The 21406-nt window shown below is 37.4% G+C and overlaps 1 protein-coding gene across 50 annotated transcripts in view; it reads left to right on the top strand.

Moving 5' to 3' along the window:
• NRXN3 (neurexin 3) overlaps positions 1-21406 on the top strand; it is a 1722001-nt gene that overhangs the window by 1502791 nt on the left and 197804 nt on the right. The gene's annotated exons all lie outside the window — the stretch shown is intronic.

Consider the following 21406-nt stretch of genomic DNA (forward strand, 5'->3'; position numbering starts at 1 on the left):
TCATTCAATCCTCACTCCAACGCTATAAGGCTATAGGTTAGAGGCTAGTATTAGCCAGTGCAGGACTACAATATGCCATCTTTTATTTCCTTTTATGTGTTTTCTACCATGTAAACGATGGGCATTTACCTTCATGTACCTCCTGAACTCATCTAATGAGTTTTGATATTATACAATCACAGGGATAATAACTCCACCCTATCCAAGCAGCTGTTGGAGAGGCATTAAAGGGTGATGATTAAGCATGAGGGTTTTGGAGTCAGACTTTCTGGGTGTAACCAAGGGCCCCTGGCCCTGTCACTCGCCAGCTTGCCCACAACCTTGAGAAGGTTCCCACTGTCGAGAAGTTTCTGTATGCTTTGATCTCCATGATCATATATATGCATTTTCTCGCATTAAAACCAAGTGAATGCTCAGATTGACATTACTATAGGACACTTCACAAAAAAAGAAAGTACTGGCTAGAGGTATGTTTCCTAAACACACATGGCAAACTACCCTTTCTTAAGCTATATTTGTATGCTCCGACAGCATGGCTATGGTGCAAATCTATCAACAAACTGGACCCTAAGAAGCCAGTTACGTGACCTATAAAATGGGGATTGTGTTCATTGTTCTGTCTTAGAAAGTGGAAAGTTCTTTGAATACCTTAAAGCACTGCATGAATAATAATTGTACCTGCAGGTGTATTGTCTGGATTATCTACCACCCGTATACATTTTAGGACCATTTTTTATCTTGAAAGACTTTCTACAATGAAGTTTACTTATGAAAGGTGAGAATAGGGGACTAAGAGATTTTCCATCTTGCTTTCTCATCCTTCATGGAGAATTCCACAATAGTAGAAACGGTTCCAAAGTGAGGGACATGTGCACTGAATAAACACTTTCTCCCAGAGGTGTAGGAAGTGGCAGATGGTGCCATTCACCGTCTCTCAGCCAAACTCACCCAGGTGGTGATGGCTGCCATTTGCCGAACATTTATGACATACTCCCCACTTCATGGGCAGCATCCTACTTAGTCTTGAAACCACCCATTAGGACAGCGTTGGTCTTATTCCCATTTTTTTAGATTAGGAACAGTTTATGGGAGTGTAGCTTAGTTTGGGAAATGCTGGTATTCAACCCAGAACCATCTGACTTAAGAGTCTTAATGTTTAATCACACTCTGCTCCTTCCTTAGATTCTCGTAAACACCCTAGAACAGTTGCATGTCCTAGAAATTCTGGGTTTAACTCAAATCTTGACAATTCAGAATTTTTCTCTCAAGTTAAATTATAGAATTCCCCCCTCAGGTTAAATCTCTAATTTCTGCCCAGTCTAGAAGTCAGCATTTCCTTGGGCATCTACACATATTTGGCTTTATCTATGTCATCGGTGTGGCCTCTGGAAGCCTTGTCAGCCTCTTTCTTTTTGCGATCTTGTTTTACCTTCTAGTGCCATATCTATGCAAAAAGAAAGAACTTTTAAATGAAGGTTTGTTTTGCCATTTAATAGTCTTGCTTGGGGAGTGAGAGAGTGGCAAGAAGGTGCTTAGTATTTTTTTAATTTAATTTTTGTTTTATCAAGGAAACTTCCTTTCTTCTCTGTGAATTCCCAGCCACAAGATAAACAGTCTTGTATCTTATAAGTTAAATACAGTTACTGCTATCAAACCTAGAGCCTTTTTCTCTCTCCCATAAATGTCTCTAAGAACCTGAAAAGCATTTCAAGCATTTCAAGTCCAAACTGGAGCTTGGACTAATGCTAAAATTAAACATAACCACCCAGAAGACAAAGAGACCAGATAGAAATATATAAAACATTTGAGGTGGCGGGAACACATGGACACAGGGCACATAGAAACTTGCCCCCAAAACATTAGGTTAATACATAGCTCGAGGTTATTTATAAAGGAATTAACATACACAAAGGAGCTTTTTATAATTATGAGGATTTACATCAGATAATAACAATTGTCGTAACCAAAGATGATATTTATCTAGAATTCACTTGTGAACAGGGCAACGCTTTTGGTCTACAGGGCTGTTGAGCAAAAGAATAATTTTGCTGCAACCCTCTGTAGGACTTTATAGGATGCCCATGTACATTTTCCCCATTTTTAGTAGACTATCTTGGGATTTAAAGAAGAAGTTGGAATTTTAAAAATTAGAAAGCACATCATATTTATTTAGCCATATGTTAAATGTTATAAATATTAGAGTCTAGGGACTCAGTAAAATGAATAATTAAAAATTTGAGGGTCACTTCTAGGTACAATGTAACCAGGGATGTGAGATAAAGAATTTCTTGATTTCCAACCATAATGCATCTATTTTAATTAAATAATATCTTTCAAGATTAGAAATACAGTGTAGTCACACTTTATGGGATTTTTTAAATTATGCTTATTTGAAATAGTGTGACATAAATAAAAATATTAATAACATCTCCCTCTACGTGAGGCATCAGTAATAACATACATTCTTCTGAATTAAAACAATCATCAAATATTGCATAATTTCAAAGCTGGTTAGTGAATTACAAGTTTTGTTTTCCCTATTGTCACATGGAAGCTCTAGTTTAAGTAGTTAATACAAATTCTGGCCTGCAGAAGTTGTCTTTAATTATGAAAACTTAGAATTATTATCCCGGCCATAAAATACAATTACCCTGTACCGTTTTTCCTCTGCCCCAGAGCTGCCTGAACACCAAGTGTCCTACCACCCATGCAAGAGCATAGTTTTATTTATGGGAAAAATTTCCAAGTTCCAGTCTCTTCAATTTAAATTTTGCACAAGGTTGCAGAGTCTCTCCAGTTATTTAAAGTCTAAAAAGAACACTGAGCTTCTTTGAGAAAGGTGGTACATAAATATCCAATAATAATAATATATATTCACATACAGTATGTCATTTATACTTCTATAAAGCAGAGAAGGTAATGAAAGGTGCTCTATACTGTAAATCACTCAATCGATTGTAATCATATTGCAGCTCATCTCAAAGAGATAAAGACCTTCCACTCCTCTAAAATCCCTGTCAATATCCCAGCAGGCTGAAGACAGGGGAAAGGGGGTCAGAAGAGGAAGGAGGGAATGAGTCAAGGACAAAGAGGCACTTTGAGTCTTCAGTTCATGGAGTTAACATGAATTTGATTGGATTCCCAGTGATATTTACAGTTTTCTCCATAAGATGCATTTCTTTTCCACATGGTACTTTTACAGCCTTTCAGTAAGTCCCTGATGCTCTGTGTTGGCCTTGATGGCATAGTTTACTAAGTGCCAACGGTAGATATATAGCACAGCATAAGAAGACTTAGGGACTAAGTTTATAAGTAGCAAATGTCAATTCGACAGAACTTAAATGCTGAAGTGTATATCAAACAATAGAAGTCGATTGATCATGGGCTAGCAAAAAATTTATATTGCACTTTCAAACAGCAGAAACACTGTAAAAACCTTTTTACTAACTGCTGTTGCCTTTAATGTAATAGAAGTATTCCCCTATCCTCATCACCGGGGTAGCTCTGAGTGGAGCCATTTCTTTATGCACTTATTCATTCACCTTCATTCACTATTCAACAAATATTTGTTCCACATCTACTTTATATGTGAATTCATACTAGGTGATGGGTATATGGTGAAAAATGAAACACAGCTCCTGACCTCAAGGATCCTCAAGTGTAGTTGAAGAGAAATACAAGTACACAAGGAAGACATTTTTATTGAGCAATTATTAATTGCCAGGTAGGGTACTGGGTTCTTGTATCAAGTCTTTGCAGTAGCCCCAAGGGGTAGATATTAGTGTTATCATTTCACAAATGAGAATCTGGAGCTTCTCCCAGGGTCAAGCTAGCACATGAATACCTGGAACTGAAGCCTGTATGTCTTAGAAGGCAAACCCAAAGCTCCCGTACGCTGCCCTATCTTGAACCTACAATTCCACAAAGTGAAAGAAGGTGCTACTATTGAGGTGAGATCCAAGTTCAGTAGCGGGTACACATAAATGCCTGATGGAGCCTGAAGACCAGACAGGGGCGAGCGTGGAATACAATTTGGGATGTGACCTTGAATTATCTGGAACAATGCCAATAAGCTCTGCTCCCCTACCTAGTGTGAAAGATGACATGACAACTTATACCTTTCACATTGAGGAAATTAATGATCATGGAATTCTTTCTTTTACTTAAATTTTTTTTTTTTACAGTTTTATTGAGGGGTGATTGATAGGCAAAAAATCCTGCGCATACTTTGATGAGTTGTTTAGACATGTGCGTACACCTGTGATACCTTCAACACAGTCAAAATAAAGACATTCATCGTACCTTATTTTACTTAGTGTCATCTCCCCAGTGGTTACAAGGTAGAAGTATTAATCTCTCTCGTTTACAGATGAGTAAACCAAGGTTCAGGGAGGTTGAGCACATTTGCTGTGGTCACTGTCCACCAAGGGTCAACTCCGAGATTCCACACAGATTTGTTTGCCCTCACAACCTAATAAATACCCAGGTTGCCCACTCCACTTTTCCAATGTCTTCCAAGAGCACTCCAGTTTGCATCATCTACAGAGCTCAAATTCACATGGTTGACAGATATAAATTCACATGCAAATGTACTATTATTTCCTACATCCCAGTGCATGCAGAACACTGTAATCCCATTATTAAACATTTACTAGAAATGTGCTTCTGCCTGATGCACAATTGCCAGCCTCAATGTTTAATTAAACTAGATTTGTTTTCATTTTAATCACATTAGAGAAATGTGTTTTTCTCAGAGTTCAGTGGTGAAATCTTCATTCCAAATGCCTCCAAGTAACTGAAAACTGTATATCCCAGAGGAAGGGATGAGGGTATTACAACCTATCCTTGCATAAAATATTTTAGGGGAAAAATATTAATTAATAACAGGTAAGACTGGGATACACTATTTGTTTTTGAATCATCATAGCATCCTGGAAAGGGGTCCTATTATTATTATTACCATTTTAGAGATGAGGAAACGAAGTCTGAGTGGTTAAGTAACACACTCCGGTGTTGCACAGCTAGTAGGTGGCAGAACCAACATTTGGATGTAGACAGGGAAACCCTGATATCTTTATTTAGATTAGGGATCACCAAACCTTTTCCCCCAAAGGCCAAATAACAAGTAGCATAGGCTTTAGAAACCAACCTATGTTATAAATATAAATATATTTAGATATTAACAACTTCAATATTTTATTAATATAAATATGATATGATTTGCATGATCTTTGTTGCAGTTATTCCAGTCTGCTGTTATAATGCAAAATCTACTATAGACAATACGTAAATGAATAGGCACAGCTGTATTCTAATAAAACTTGCTTTACAAAAACAAGCTGTGATGAACCACATTTGCCCATTAGGTGTAGCTGGGGGACCCCTGATTTAAATCACGGATAGTTGGAAGCCCACAGCTTCAAAAGTATTTGGAAGCCTACAGTTTTTACTAATCCATCAGCTTTATTTTTTGAATTGTCTGTCTTATCTGTTTGGAATAAAGAGAGCAAGAGTATCTCTAAGTGGATGGGTTAAATCCCTAGAGAGACAGAGAATAGTACTACCGTGTAGGGTGACATAGACCTACTGGTGAGGTTAATTCAGGATAGAGAAATAAAGAGATACAATACGTAAGAAGGACAGGCACTCCATTTACCTATAGTTAAAAATGACAAACAACAAAACAGCTAAATACCGTTTTTTTAATTCAACACCAAAGACACAGATTCCATTCTAGAGCAAGATTTGAAGATGACAGACAGAAAGCATTGTTTCTTTACTTCTGTTACTTCTACTTAATAAGCCGTGGTGATTTAAATACACCCCTCTCTCCTAAAAAAATAGTGCTTACTTTTCTTTTAAATTTGAGAATTTTGATTAGCCACCCTAGCCTATTTCTCGTAGCCCTTATGCATGAAGGTGCCAGTTGATGCCTTGCATTGATCTTTTTCTCCTACCCGCTCCCTGATATGTCTGTCTTCTAAGTCTTAGAGAGCATTCCCTTCATTATCTCAGCATTGGTTGTCCCTATCTTGCTGCTGAGAGCTTCCTGCTTGAGCTTCAGTTCCATTTTCAAGCCATTGATCTGATGTTCTGAGGATGGACTAGCCCACTTTAGAGGTGGCTCAGCCCACTTCATGCTATTGAGTTTTAGAGATTTTAGAATCAGATCCCCTATTTATTAAAGCAGCAAGACCAGCCTATCAGTTTTTATAGATGTGCATATGCCTAAAACCATGTAGTATTTAAAATAAATTTTGACCTACGTCCTCCTATTCCCCACCACGCCTGGTACCCACCATTTTACTTTCTCTTTCTATGTATTTCCTTCGCTTTTATTTTTTGCTTTTTGGATTCCACATGTAAGTGAGATTGTATAGTATTTTTTTTCTGTGCAAAGTTATAAGGGATGAATAAGTCTAGAGATCTAATGTACAACATAAGGACTATATTTAATAATATTGTATTATTATATATTGATAATTTGCCAGGAGAGTAGATTTTAGGTATTCATACGACAAAGAAAGAAAGGAAAGGGAGAGAAACAATCACTGTATGAGATGATGGGCATGTTACTTTGCTTGACTACAGTCATTTCAGTGTTTATATGTATATCAAGATTACATACATACCTTATATGTATATGTACCTTAAATATATACTTTTTTTAAAAGCCAAACTAAAGCACACGGGGTTTTTATTTACAAAATAGGGACCCCCTTCACAGTTTGCTGACCTCAATTTTGACTCCAGTTAAGTTATCAAAGTCCTAACTACCAGAATAGAAAGCTTATACTGCCAGATTTGGCCCTATAGTGCAAGAAAAGTGGTCACAGTTTTCTTAATCCTCTTTTAAAAAGGAAAGAAACATAGTAGGTAATCAGTAAATATTAAACTGTACAACTGAGGTTTTTGGAGCTTTCTGACTTCAATGACTGCATATACACAACAAAAATATAAGTTGTTATACAGCATCCTTGACAAGCATTAACTATAAATACTTTTATAACAAAAGAAAAATATCATTTACTACAAAACTTTTAAGCTTTTACTTTAGAAATGTTTCTTTATTGAAACAAATATGATTTTATTGAAATATTTTTTATATTAGTACGATGACTCTTTATTGGTCTCAAAGGGTGGATTGCCAAGTATAATTAAACAAAATGATAAATAGGAGGAAGATTTCAGTATCCTTGACAGAAAAATACATATAAATCTAATATAGATATATATGTAAAAAGTAAATCTAAAATCATAGCCAAGGTTTAGAAATCTTAGTACTTCATTTTTATACCTTTATAAAACTGTTGCGAGGTGCTGTTTCAAATAAAATAAAAATTTATGTAAGTAAAATACAAGCTAAAATAGAACTGAAATGTCTTTAGGTTTACAAAATGAATAGCTGGATTAGTTTACTGAATTTTTTTCTGTGGTATGGGTGGCACTGGATCTCTAGAATCGGCAAAAATAAAGGCAATATATTGTTCTCAGGGAGCAATTGAGCTCTCCTAGAGGAGGCAAACCAAGTGAAATCTAATAGTTTTGCTTCATTCTGTGACTTTCCCCCGCTATGACCTCAGAATTTTGAGCTACAAGTAGGTCTATAAAGGGAATTTTGGAATACTCTTAATAGATCTGTTCTTGAAATAAGTCAGCTAAACTGAGTGAGGTGCTTTGCCAACACATTAACTGAAAGTCCTGACCAACCCTGATCCCAGACCTTCACGGACAATTCTCTTGTTTTATTTCCATTTCCAGTAGTTGTATGTAATTCTTCTAAGAGACTTGTTCCAAGCCAACCTTCCTAGTGGTCTTGTTGAAATGAGATAGTGGTTGTAGGTATCATTGATGAACACATAGGCCAAAACATTATTGAACTATTCAGAAAGTAAATCTAGCTTATTCTCTGGCTGCATAATTATATAACTGTAGCTTTCTGTCAGGTTACAGTGGCTTTAATTTTCTGATCAAATAAAACAATCAATATAATTGTACTTTGTTCCTCCCTCTTCTGGCTTCGATTCTTTGATTTGTGCCACTCACCACTCTCATTCTTCCAACCTCCCCCTACTCCACTGGCCCCTGCAGCTACTTAGAATAGCTAGCTGTTGATTAAAGGGACCAAGAGTTTGAGCAGTTACTGTATACTTTCAAACCTCACTGCCATTTGGAAGTGAAGTCCCAACTGACATAGCCAAACTGTAAGGACAAAAGCAACTCTAATACCTGCTTTCCTTTGTTTATAGCAACTGCTCAAATTCTCCTCTAAAAGTATTCATTAAGCATCCTTCTCTATAAATCTCTGTGGTAGAAACTGAATAATAGGACTTGAACCATTATTCAATCAGACCAAGTTTAAACCCAGGTTAAGGAAAGAGGAAATCTACACGTCTTTGCTGCTCACTGTGTTTAGTATATATCCTCTATAATTCACAATCAAAAGTAAATCTTTGGACAGCATTCTTGTTTGGGTTAGAAGAAAAATTTCAATCCCTGTTCAGAAGTCTAAGCACTTGTGAGGATTCCAATATGATTTTTAAAGGCCACCATCCCTGATAGTCAGAAATAAAAACATTAAACCAAGAAGACTGCAGGCTTTCTTCTCACCTGTCCATCTCTTGTCCTAATTACACCTTATACTTACTAATGTTGTAAGTGCTTTTTGACAAGACAGCAATGGTACATCAATAGATACTGCATGAACTTGAGTAGGCAAATCAAGTCACTCAGAGGCCTTCTTTTAATCTCTTGGATCATTATTGCAAAGATAAAAGCAGGTTTCTGAAGGAGTGAAATTCAAAGGAACCTAGTAATTAGAATGGTGAAAATACCAGGTCATCTGGTCCATTTCCCTGCTTGGTTCAGATATTTCTAACAATATGTACTAGTTTAATTTTATTCATCTCATTTAAAATGAGAGACTTTATCTTTCTTCCACCAAGATAATAGATCTGATTTCTCCTCTTTGGCTTAAAAATTTTTTTTTCATTCACATCTTTTATTATTAGGGTTGTCAGTTGAAATTATTTTGAATAATTTCTTTAAATCATGGATTTTTTTCTTACATCTCATATCTAGGAGCTATTTCTTGTTGCAAGGTGCAAGGTTCTATGGCACATACAAAAGCATGCTTTCATTTGGGATATTTATAAAATCTCTCTATACACACACACCCATCAATGGGCAAATATAAAAAGTATTGCCTTTGTGCTAGCATGTAGTTAATATTCAATGAATATCTTTACACGTAAAATCACCTATAATCTTTAGACATGTTCCTCAGATAGCCAAGATTTAATGTTACATATAAAGTCATATGAAATAGCTTAAAGAAGGAAGAGGCATTGTTATTTTATGTATATGTCTCAAATGTTATAAAGGTTATAAGAACCTTTCTGAACATCGAAAACTTCAAAGCTAATAGTTTAATAGTTTGTTGGCTACCTGCCATCTTTTGAGGTGGCCAATAGTTGTCAACTTTTTGAGTATTCTTGAGCACTGAAGGTATGTCAATGTTTGGTTTCATTGTGTGTTAAGGAGGGAATTATGGAAGTAGAGTGGAGTAAAAAGCTTAAAAAAGAAAAAGTACTGCTTCTAAGGTGATTCTAATTTCATAGGAAAAAAATACTTTAAAGACTAATATTCAATACAGAGTAGCGGAATCTGGGTGCCAGATAAATATTTAACATTTGTGGATAATTTTACATAATCATTGGCCACTTTCTTAAAAGTGTTTTTTAAAGCCCTAATTTTAAAAAATGCTATTCTGGCCATCACATTTACAATGTGAATAATATTTGAGTCATGACATAACTATAAGTTACTTCTAATGATTGATTGTCACTTGAGTTGTAAATCACAGCATTTAGCAGTGCTAGTTGTCCTTACTTTTGTTAACCCCTTAGTCCCTGGATCTTGATCATTTTGGGGTCTTTACTCTAGAGTCTATCTTTGCTCTAGAGTCTAGCTGCCATTCACCTGCTAAAGAAATGCCCCTTAAATAGCACCTATAACATCCTAGGGAAATGATTTCTAAACTCTTCTCAATGAGTTTAAAAAGGCTGCTTTTTGCTAATCCATAAACTTTAACAGGGGCTGAAGAGGCAGTGCCTGCTTTTTAAAAGCCAAGGTTGCAGGCTGGGCGCAGTGGCTCACACCTACAGATGCATGCCTATAGTCGCAGCTATTTGGGCGGCTGAGGCAGGAGAAGGCGGGAAAATTGCTTGAGCCCAGGAGGTGAAGGTTGCAGGGAGCTAAGATCCTGCCATTGTACTCCAGCCTGGGCGATGAGAGTGAAACCCTGTCTCAAAACAAAACAGAACAACAGAAAAAAAGGTAAAACCAAGGTTGCAAGGTAGGACTGTTTGTGTGTGTGTGTGTGTGTGTGTGTATGTGTGTGTGTGTGTCTACTTTTGATCTTTAATGAGAGTTTTGGTTTGTTTCTATTGTTGTGTGTTAGCAGGGAATGTGGTGGAGGAGTGCCTTTCTAGTCTAAGTATACATAAGTGTATTCATGACCAGTATTCAAAGGGTATTCATACCCTGCAGGGACATAAATGGTTTTGTTTTGAAATGTTAGGGTTAAGAATGAAAGTGATGGCCCTGTTTGCTCAGGAAAAAAAGAAGGTAATCCTTCAGTGCTCTCTGTGAAATCATGTATGGAATGAAAAAATTCATTGATGGGGTGAGAGGTCTCAGTGCCAGCAAGTCTTACTAGTAAATTCAGAATTCAGCCTGCTGTTCCTAGAGATCTTCCTCTCCACTCCTCATCCAAAGAGTGACAGAAGGAGGTCAGATAAGTAGCTCCTTGTCCCTTTAGGGAGCTACTTAACTCTACTCATTATCGTCTTGGAGTCAATCCCCACCTCATTCCCTGCTCTTCCCCTAGGCTGTGTCTAGAATCAAGGATCAGAGAAGCATCAACACATGCATCAACCTTTCTCCAATTTTCCTTCCCTTTCCCAACTCCCTCAGCCTTACCCTCTCCTCTCAGGAACTGCATTATTGCATCTCTTCTTTTGGATTTGGTAATTCTTTCCTTAGAAAGAGGAACAGGGCTAAGGATAGGCAACAGGGGCCCAGCTGTCCATGTCTCCATCCTTGGACCCCTAAGACTTTTGCCACACAAACTCCTTTGAATCTGGAGACTGCAACGGAGCTGCTTCCCTCCTCCTGCTGAGCCTTCATGGAAACCCTCATAGGAGATAGTGTTTCCTTTACCCACTCTCAGACCCCTGTTCTTCCTGGATCTCCTGAATTCCTGGCTATATCATTTAGGTTCGCTGCATTGCAAACCACTCCAAAATTTCCGTGGCTCATGTGAGTGTTTTCATGTTGAGTGTTTTTTTCTCTTCTGGGTTGGCTTGGATGGAGCTAGATGATCTTGATGGCCTCATGTACCCCTCTGGGGTCTCAGTTCAGATAGCTGAGTAGGTTCACATGGCTGGGTTTCTTTTCTCGTGGAAGTTCACATGGCAATCTCAGGTGTAGGCAGCAGGCAAGGGCAAGCAAGCATTCATACACAGATGGCTCTTCAAGCCTCTGCTTATATCACATTTGCTAGTGCCCATATGCCCAAGCAAGTCTCACGGCCCACCCAGAACCCCAAGGGTGAAAAGATAGATTCAAACTGTTATGAGAGGAGTAAGAGTCTCACTGCCAAGAGACAGATTTTGAAATGGGATTGTAGCTTTTTTTTTTTTTTTTTTTCCAATTTAACACACTGGAAAAGAAGAAAGGCTCTGGTTCTACTAATCATATTTCCCTCGTAAATTTTCTCCTTCCAACCCTGATTCAGGTCTCAAGCTGTGGTTGGAAATCAGTGACTTTCACTAAGGGATTGTCCTTTCTTTTCTTTAGGACATGGCTTTTTGAAATTAATCTTGATTCTTTCTGCCATATCCCAAGCCTTACATTTTTTTCCTTTTTTCTCTATGTCTGATCATTTTGCTTTAAGTCAAATTGATTTTTTTAAAATTAAATGCCCATTAAGAAAATTATCCACATTCATGTTCCCTTGGATGCTTTCAAATATTTTATTTTCCTTTGCTTTTGGCAGTTACGATCTATCAGTGTTATTTGTAAAATGTCTTATATTTGTATGGGGTATGTTCTCCCTTTCCTCTTTTCTTCTTTTCTCTTCTTTTTAAACTAAGATAGATATGTTATAAAACAGCCCCCATGCTGATCCATACTTTTCTCTAGACATTTCTGTGAGCTCAGTACTTTGTTGTTTATCATTATCCTTTGTTTGTAGCCAGATTTGAGGCCATGTTGCAGTTCTCACAAACAAATCAATTTGAATTAATTTGCCAAGTAGAATTAACGAGGCATTGTATGAATTCAAGACATACTACAACTACTGCATCCCCTGAGGTTATTTCTTCTCTGGGAAAATTTTGATTCTTGTACCACATTTTAATAGTGTATATCTGACCTTTGAATCTTGCACTAAATGATACATGGCTGCCAGCTGGTTTAATTTTTGAGAAGCCTTAAAAATTCTATGCAGCCAAACAAATAGGAGTGTAGACAATTCTTTAATTATTAACTTTACGGGGAGAAAGTTGTCTTCAAGATCGATACTCTCTGATGCTTGCTTGTTGCTAGGAGTTCTTTTTCTAATGATGTTCTAAGCAGAAGTTTGAGAAACATCAAAATAGAGAATATATATTTCTTAGATGGTCTTTGAGGTCTCCACAACCTAAAAATGATGGGCTCCTTCTCTCAAATTATAAGCTATAAATCCCAGCAAACTCTACTCCCAGAAACTGTTTTTATTTAATTATAAAATGGGAAAGCATTTACTCTAAAGAGGGACCATGGTGATTACCTGAAATTCCTTCACTCCCTAAATGGACATCTACATCTGTCACTAATACGTTATTTAGCAAAAGAATTTCCTTCAGACTATGATGACCAATGCAAACAAAATAAATAAGAAAATCCAGTCCCCTCCCACCCCTCACACGGTGAGGAAATGGTAATAGAGTTCTTCAAAGAAACTCTAATTTCTGGGTCTTAGATGAATAACATTAGAAGTGCTTAAGGAACTTGAATTCTAAGCCCCTTTAATGTTCGCTCAGAAATAATTAACAGGAGCCAGTCAGAATAGAAAACTAGTCTGGGAAAACTGTCCTAAATTTTACACTGTATAATAGGATGGATCTCTTAAACTCGGGACTGATATATAAAACTTCTCCAGTGTTTCATTTGACCAAAAATTGGCACACATTTACTAGATTTAAAAAAGAATATGGTGATGGCTGAGAACTAACCTGGGCTCATTAAAAAACAAACAAACAAAAACTCACGCATGCTAGTGTAACTTTCTCTTGGATAGCAATAGCAAATTGGCAGGTGAGGAGGATATTATAAATACCGTGCACAGTGTATCTTCATTTCCCTAAAGCAGTATACTGTAATGTACAGAGAACTATGAAGGGATCTTAAAGAGACCTGCCTGTGTTCCATCATTTGAAGCTTTCTGGTTACACTGTAAAGTTTGAGGTAAACTAAAATAATAAAAGTAAAATTTATTATCTCACAGTTTCTATAGGTCAGAATTTGATAGCAGCTTAGTTGAGTGATTCTGGCTTAAGGTGTCTGATGAGTTGCAGTCGGTATGAACTACGGCTGCAGTCATCTCAGTGCTATCTAGACCTGGGAGATCTGATTACCTGGAAATCTTTCACTCACATGGATGTTGACTGGAAGCATCAGTTACTCTCTGGCTCAGTTCCTTGCCTTATGTATGTTTCCATAGAACTTCTTAAGTGTCTTCATGACATGAGTCTAGCTTGCTCGAAATGAGTGGTCCGAGAGAGAGCACCTTTTATGACTCAGTCTCTAAGTCCACACACTGTTCCTTCCACCGTGTTTTACTCTGTAGAATCAAGTCACTAAGTCCAGCCCACAATCAAGGTTGAAGAATCAAACCTCACCTCTTACACAGAGGAGTTTCAAAGTATTTTTAGATATTTTATAGCTCCATCATAATCTTCCTGTTCAGGGACTAGAATGAATGCACAAAAAATATGCTTATTAAATTTGCAGATAACACAAAGCTGAGAGAGGTATCTCCTACCAGAAACAAAAAATCCTAGAGTTAAACATTTTCTTACCATGTTTGGATGCTGTTATGAAACAAAAAGAATACATTTAATGAGATATAAATACCTGTTGGACGTTCATAAAGTATGTTGTATGAATGCAACATGGAACAATTTCTTTGGGAAGCCATTCAACTAGAAACTGGCTTGAGTTTTAGTTAGAAACAAGCCTAATATGCGGTCCTGTTATGATGTGGTTGTTGAAGCAACGGTTGCAAATCAGTATACTAGTCAGGCCTCCTGTGGGTGGTGACTAGAACGGTGATTGGTACTTTTAGATCTTTTGGGAATAATAAATTCATTCTTAGGCAAGGGGGTTCAAGGATGGTCTAAAATGTCTACAATTTTATAAACACTGGCAATTCTATAGGATGTATACAGAAGGATTACTATGTCATAAGTTTCTTGAGCATCGGAGATATTAATAATAGCATGACTTTCCTGTTGACGGGATGACAATGTTCCTGTGTTGTGCAGTGGAATTGTCCTCCCAAACCTCCTCCCTGTCCTCTGAGCTGTGTGGGGACACCACATATGTATGTTTAAATGAACAGAATTTTAAAAAATCAAATATTCTGGCATTCTGGCTTCAAAAACCTTGCGTTTGATGTTCTCTACTTAGAAATAAATAACCAAACATGAGAGGAATGAGAGGAGATGGGGATGGGGAGTGGGAGGAAGAGGGTAGATAGAAATAAAAGGAAGAACAACATGACAGAGAAGCGGAGATGACACAGAGGGTGGACACGTGGGAAGGCCTGGATCACAGGGGAAAGAGTGAGCCCCAAAATAACACTGTGGCTTTTGCAGCAAGGAGGAAATAAGTGATAAGAGGAAAGGCACCTGGGGAAATCTTGAAGGGATCATATGTCAAACGGCTGAAGAGCAAACATTAAAGCTTTATTTTGAAAAGGATATTTGAAAATATTTGACACCAAAAATTCTGTAGGGAAGTAATTCTTGTGGAGTTTGCCTTCTTTTTAGTTTAACTCTTCTGAATCAGGTACTTGTTATAACAAATCATATATTGAGGGATTATTTTGTGCCACAGATCTGCAACATGCTTTACATACATTTCCTTTTAATTCTCACCGCAATCCCATGTTGCAATTATTATGATGATCCCCTTTTAAATATGAAGAAACTAAAACTTAAAATGCACTAAGACATGGCTAAAACTAAGCATGGTTACCAGAAAGGAACAAGACAAAATTCAGACATTGAAATCAACTACTGTAGCTTCAGTGCATATTTCAGAATAATTGTGGAAGGAAAAAAAAAGTGACATTTGAGGAAAGAAAGCAAATTTTACAGTCAGTTTATGTTTTGTTAATTTATAACATGGCCTTTTTGAGAGGGGCTCTTAAATAAAGAATTGGTGCCAGGTTAACCTGGCATACTGAAGAAAGTTTCACTTGAAGTTGCTTGAAAATATTCTCTTAAATTATAGGAATGAGTAAAGAGGTTGCAGTCGCCTGGGCCTAGTTTTATTAACCTAACTGGGATTGAAAGTATCCCTGATAGAGGAGGAGAAATGAGCTTCAGGAAGTGAGTTACAAATGGCCTCAAAGTACTGAGAAAGGATAATGATTGGTGAAATATGTTGTAATTATTGCATCACAGTAAATCATTTTAGTACATAATACCTCAGCAGAAATGGATTTTTGATTTGTTTAGGATATGAAAGAGAAGTCTAATATTAACATGTATGCACAAAACATGTATATTCAACCAGCAACAGACGGCAAGGAATAGGGGCATGAACATTCGGATAGCTGGACGTAATACACCAGGGTTACATCTCCGGCATGGTTCCATTCCCATTCCATAGCCTATAAGATATTTGGACATGATAGGCCAGGTGTGGTGGCTCATGCCCGTAATCCCAGCACTTTGGGAGGTGGAGGCGGGTGGATCACGAGGTCAGGAGTTGGAGACCAGCCTGGCCAACACAGTGAAACCCCATCTCTCCTAAAAATTAGCTGGGCATGATGGTGCATGCCCATAGTCCCAGCTACTCGGGAGGCTGAGGCTGCAGTGAGCCAAGATCACACCACCGCACTCCAGCCTGCCTGTCTCAGAGAAGAAAAAAAAAAAGATAGTTGGACATGATAACTAAATGTCTACAGGCTCATCAGAGAGAGAGCACAGGCAGAGGCTAGAGCTCAATGCAAATATCGAGACTGGAAAAGGTTTTGGAAGGCTCTCAAGGCAAGGATTTACCCTGACTCCCATCCCCCCGCTGTTTAAGGCTCCTTACTGGGAGAAAGAACTTTCTTTTCTAAGCCTTAGGCGAGTGTTAGGGAAGGATCCTAAAAATTAAAACAAATCACAGGCTCTCTCAACTCCCAACCTCTTTTGATTCCCCACAAGCTAAGCCCTTGCCTGAGTTATTGCATTTAATTTGGATAAAACCATGCAATATAGATATTACCTTTTTTAAAACAAACAAAAAACAGATGAAGACACCAAGAGTCATCTAGATTAAATAAATTGCCCAAGTTCACAAGACTGATAAATGTCTGGACTTGATTCAAAGTTTGTGTGACTCCATATCCAATATTCTTTTCACTCATGTTTGGGCCATCTTTGCTTAAACAGATCAACTAGCACAGCCTAGAGTTGGTAAACCCATACTACAACTTTAATTTAGGAAGGAAATGATACTGTCTGCTCGTATATATTTGCCATTATCAGAACATATCCAGAAGACATGTAGAGGTGAGCTTTATCAGCCAACCTGGTGTATGCCAGGGTGATTTGCACTTCTTTCCAGGGTCTCCCTGGCTCAAGGAGCCACTTAAAAAGCTCCCTTACTTAATAATGCCCTTGTGCTCTGGGTCTATTAATTTACTTCCCCCAAGCTGATCAATTTTCTGTTCCAAGACATTAATTTCTTTACCTTGGCACATTAAAGGATCAAGGCTCACAACATATAAATAGTTCTTTTTCCTTCTGCCCCAAAGGTGTGTAGTGAGGATTAATGAGATGATGCTTATAATTGCATTTTGAGCTCCTTGGTCGAAAGGCACTTTATAAATACAAGATATTAGTTTTTTGCTGAGATCCATCTATCACTTACAAGTGGCCAAACATTCTAGATGGCCTTTGGGTGTGCAACACCTCCCTCTCTGACTCTGAGTTGGTCTGGGACAATGCCAGAAATGTGGCTCAAGCCAAGTTCAGAGTTTCTGGAGTTCCCTTCCTTTAGTGTCATATACTTTCTCTGAAACTTAGAAAGTGTTCTTTGCGGGGAAGAGACACGGCAATAACCTCTAAACTGCCCTAGTACTTGAGGGCAGCAGTACCGCTACATTGATTTTCTTTTGCCTCTGGCTTTAATACATAGCATTTATTCTTTGACTGTTCATTAGACCCACGGTCTGATTTTTTAGTGTCAACAAAGCAATAAAGAAAATTTGTTCCTCCTTTATTTCAGGGCTCAAGACAAAATTCAAAAATGCCTTTGGCATTCATTTTGCACAGACGAATGTTGTTAGGATATTCCTATTAGCATGTCCACGTGCTTGACAACATTTCAGGTGGTATTAATAGTCTACCTGCAAGAAAGTGCTTTCTGCCAGCCTGGTGCAAATTGGCAGAACCTTTAAGCCACTCTTTCTCAGCTTAGCAGCAGTATATCATCATTACCTGTGGCTGGACCAAGAAATCACATTTGTCAATGCCTGAATTGCTCTTTTACTTTCAGTGGTTTTAGAAATCCACTTTGTTTTGGAAATGGGCTTAGCTGAGTATGTTAGAAGATACAGAAACATATAAAGTGATAGATAAGGGATTTAAGGGAATATTAAGGACGTTACATTTTCTATGGTCAGTTGATCTTTGGAAGATGACTTTTGTGGGACCAAATAGAATATGGTCATCTTTTGAACGAAGGACTGGTAAGTGGGACCAAATAGAATATGGTCATCTTTTGAATGAAGGACTGATAAGGTAGTGAGACAAGGGAAGCATACCGTGGAACTAATGAGCTTCCTTCTGATCATTAGAAAAGAGTCGAGTCATATTAATAATGATAGTTTAAATATGCTGTACTCCCTATTATTCTATACTAAGTCCTATGGTAAATTGAGAAATGGGGAAACTGAGGCCAAGTGACTTGCCCAAGGTCACACAGCTAATAAGTGATAAAGTTAGAACTCAGGGCCAGATTTGTCTCCAGAGCCCATGGTCTTAACTCCTATGCTGTATTGATTATGGCTTTAAGAGTATTAGTATACCTTCCTTCTAATTAAATAGGACCCATGTTTGGACCAATAAAGTGTAAGCGCAGTGTTGTAAAAGTTATTTTCCATGCTATACAAGAGTTCTATTTTTCAGTTTTTTCACTTGAAATAATTGTATTCCTTGGAGACTGTTAATAAATTTCGAGTCTCACCTTAAAGAGGAATTGATGTATATTGAGGCCTACTCAAGGGTCAGTTTGCTTTCCGTGTCTTTCCCTTTTACTTTTATCCTAAGTGGATTCACCCAAAGTGGAAAATGTGAGGTTGGAGTGTAAAGGTTGGAACTATGAACCAGTTGGGCTTCAATACTTTCACCTCAAAGTATTCTGTTCTTCACAATATTATAATTCCACAGTGCATGTGCTTGTTGCACACGTCTCCAGGAATTGAAATACTTGATATTAGAGCCAGTGGTCCAAATGAAAATGACCAGAAGAGGCCAAATGTCTAATGTTCTCAATCCCTTATCAAAAATAGATGGGAATAAACACACATATATTTAAGTACAATAAAATGTGACTAATATGTTTTTTTTCTAAAACCCAGTCCCATATAGGTGTCGGATCCACAGAAGTAATTTAAGAACGGTTTATTTGAAGATCTCTTTGTGTAATTTATAGATTTCTCAGTGTGATTCAGAAATGAAGTTATTACATTTTTTTCTCTAATTAGTAATGCACATATGCCTCCTTTTAATGATATTATGATGTTTACTACTCATAGGGCCATTCTTTCTTGAGTATAGCCATCACTTTCTGTTGAAGAATTGATTTCACTCTTTGTTTAAATGTACATACTTGTTGCTATATGAAATATATGACTGAATATCATTAAAGATTTAGCAAGAATGTAGGTGAATTTGGTGAGGTTTGTTCAGCTTTTAGAGTAGCCCTGTATAAGAATACTTATATTTAGAAGGTTGTTTGCTCTTCAGTCAAACTAGCAAATGAGGCATGGGGCAAATAACTCATTCTCATGCACATGTTTCTAAAACAGTTCTTACTAATGTTTGAGATAAATTAAAATAAAAACCAACAAGAACATGAAAAGAGACTAAGAACAATGTTAATGCGGCAACTTAAACAAATTTGGTTTTCCAAATGACCTTCCATCTTTCACAACTTTTAACAGCATGCAAGATTGCTATCCTTAGTGCCAGATAGATACTATCAATCTGGTGTGGAAAACTTAAAACTTTTTTCTAAATGTCTTTAAAGCTGAGGTGGAGAAGAATGACTCTCTGTCACTTTCCGAAGGGTCTAAGGTTGAATCATGACCATGCTGTCCTTCCCCATGTCACTTACTGTTTATCTAACGTAGTTATCTCTTTTTCTAGCCTGTATCATGCCCCCAGATTATTTTCTATGGTGCTTTACGTTTGAAAGAGAGTAGATGATGAGGGTGGGGCTGCTTAGGAGGGACAAGGGCCCTGTGTATTTGGAGGAAGTAAATTAATACAGCTTCTTAATTAATTTGGTGTATATTAAATTCTAGAAATTTGGAATTTTAGTTACTTCTGATTTTGCCCTGCATTTTGCTAAGAATATTTAGCTTTATACTTGCTATCGACTACACCAATCTATTCCGTAGTGAGTAGAATGAAGGTCATTAATATATTTAATGTGTAGCCAACAATGGCAGATACAGAAAACCCAAAGTAATAGAATACATTCAAGGCAGATCTGGCGCAAGCCAATTACCTTTTCTCAGTATAGTATTCTGTTGTGTCTAAAACCCTGGAGGATGAATGACATCCTTTATGATATCTGTCACCTGTAGGGTAGGATTATGAGTTATAGATGTAGATTCGTTTCAAAAAGGTACACGTTCTTTTTCTACGAAAACGTCTAAAAAGTTTACTCAACTTTATTTTGAATGAATAGAATGTTGTACCAAGATCTACCAAGGTAGACCATTATAATGATCTCTAATCAATAGCTATATTCTTTCGCCATGGGCTATTGAAGCACCAAGAAATTAACTTGCCTTTCTCTTTTTCCTCTTTGCCTGCCCTCTCCATTTTTTTCTATGAGAAAGGATTCCTTGAGGAAAATTTTAAATTATCCACTGCAGTTCGAAACTGTTAATTGTTCCTATTGCATTTTATTTTTCAATACATTAATACGTTATACCCTGTACCAACCAGATACGGTCCCAAAACATAGGCTAGAAGCAGATTCATAGTTGCCTCTTTTATGAGTTCTTATTTTAAAAATTCCTGGTAGTAAAGATATGAGTCAGCTTGTTAGAATAATTTGTCTGTATGAGAAGTGAATGGGGAACCTTGTGAACATCCTCCAATATTGCTACCCGTTTCCTATCCTATACCCCCACCCTCACAACACAGAGGGTAGGTACCAGTTTATTCCCAGGTGGAATCTTCTCAGCCAATAATGACTCCTATATGGAGATGGCCCTGCAATTGAAATGCTTTAGCATGCCCCCTATTCCTTTGGTCTGATGCTATATGCAATTCTAATATTCTTTATGGCTTTTAGACTTCTTTGTAAATTGTTTCCAAGCCACCTGGTTTGAGATTTTTCTTTCATTTTTAATATTGGTAATTTGGAATGGAGTTCCCCAAGTTGCAATATAGGCCTATGAATCAAAAGTAATGAATTACAGTTCACTAATTTCTGCCAGATCAATGTGAGGTTGGTTGATGAGACAGAACAGTTCCCAAGGCATGGCTTCATCATTTTGTTATTTGAAGCATATTCATTAAGGGTGTATCTCCACAGCACCACTCTCCAAGTCTGTCCTAATTATGGAAACTATTCAGCAGTGGTAATAACAGTTACGAAGGAAGAAGGGGGGCATACTGGCAGTTAAAACCATTATGTTTGAGCCTTGAAACTAATTAGATATTTCATGCTTGGAAGAAGTATTCCTAACAGGCTTTATGAATGGATGCTTGTTCAGGAAGGTCCTCTTACAGTAAGGTAAGAGAAAGAGAAAGCAGGAGGGAGAGAGGAAAGGAGGGAAGTGGAGGGAGGCTAAATATACAAAATCAGTGTCTATTATAAAATATCGGTGCTCAAAAGT

The sequence above is a fragment of the Pan troglodytes genome, chromosome 15, assembly GCF_028858775.2.
Source record: "Pan troglodytes isolate AG18354 chromosome 15, NHGRI_mPanTro3-v2.0_pri, whole genome shotgun sequence".
NCBI classification, from domain to species: Eukaryota; Metazoa; Chordata; class Mammalia; order Primates; family Hominidae; genus Pan; species Pan troglodytes.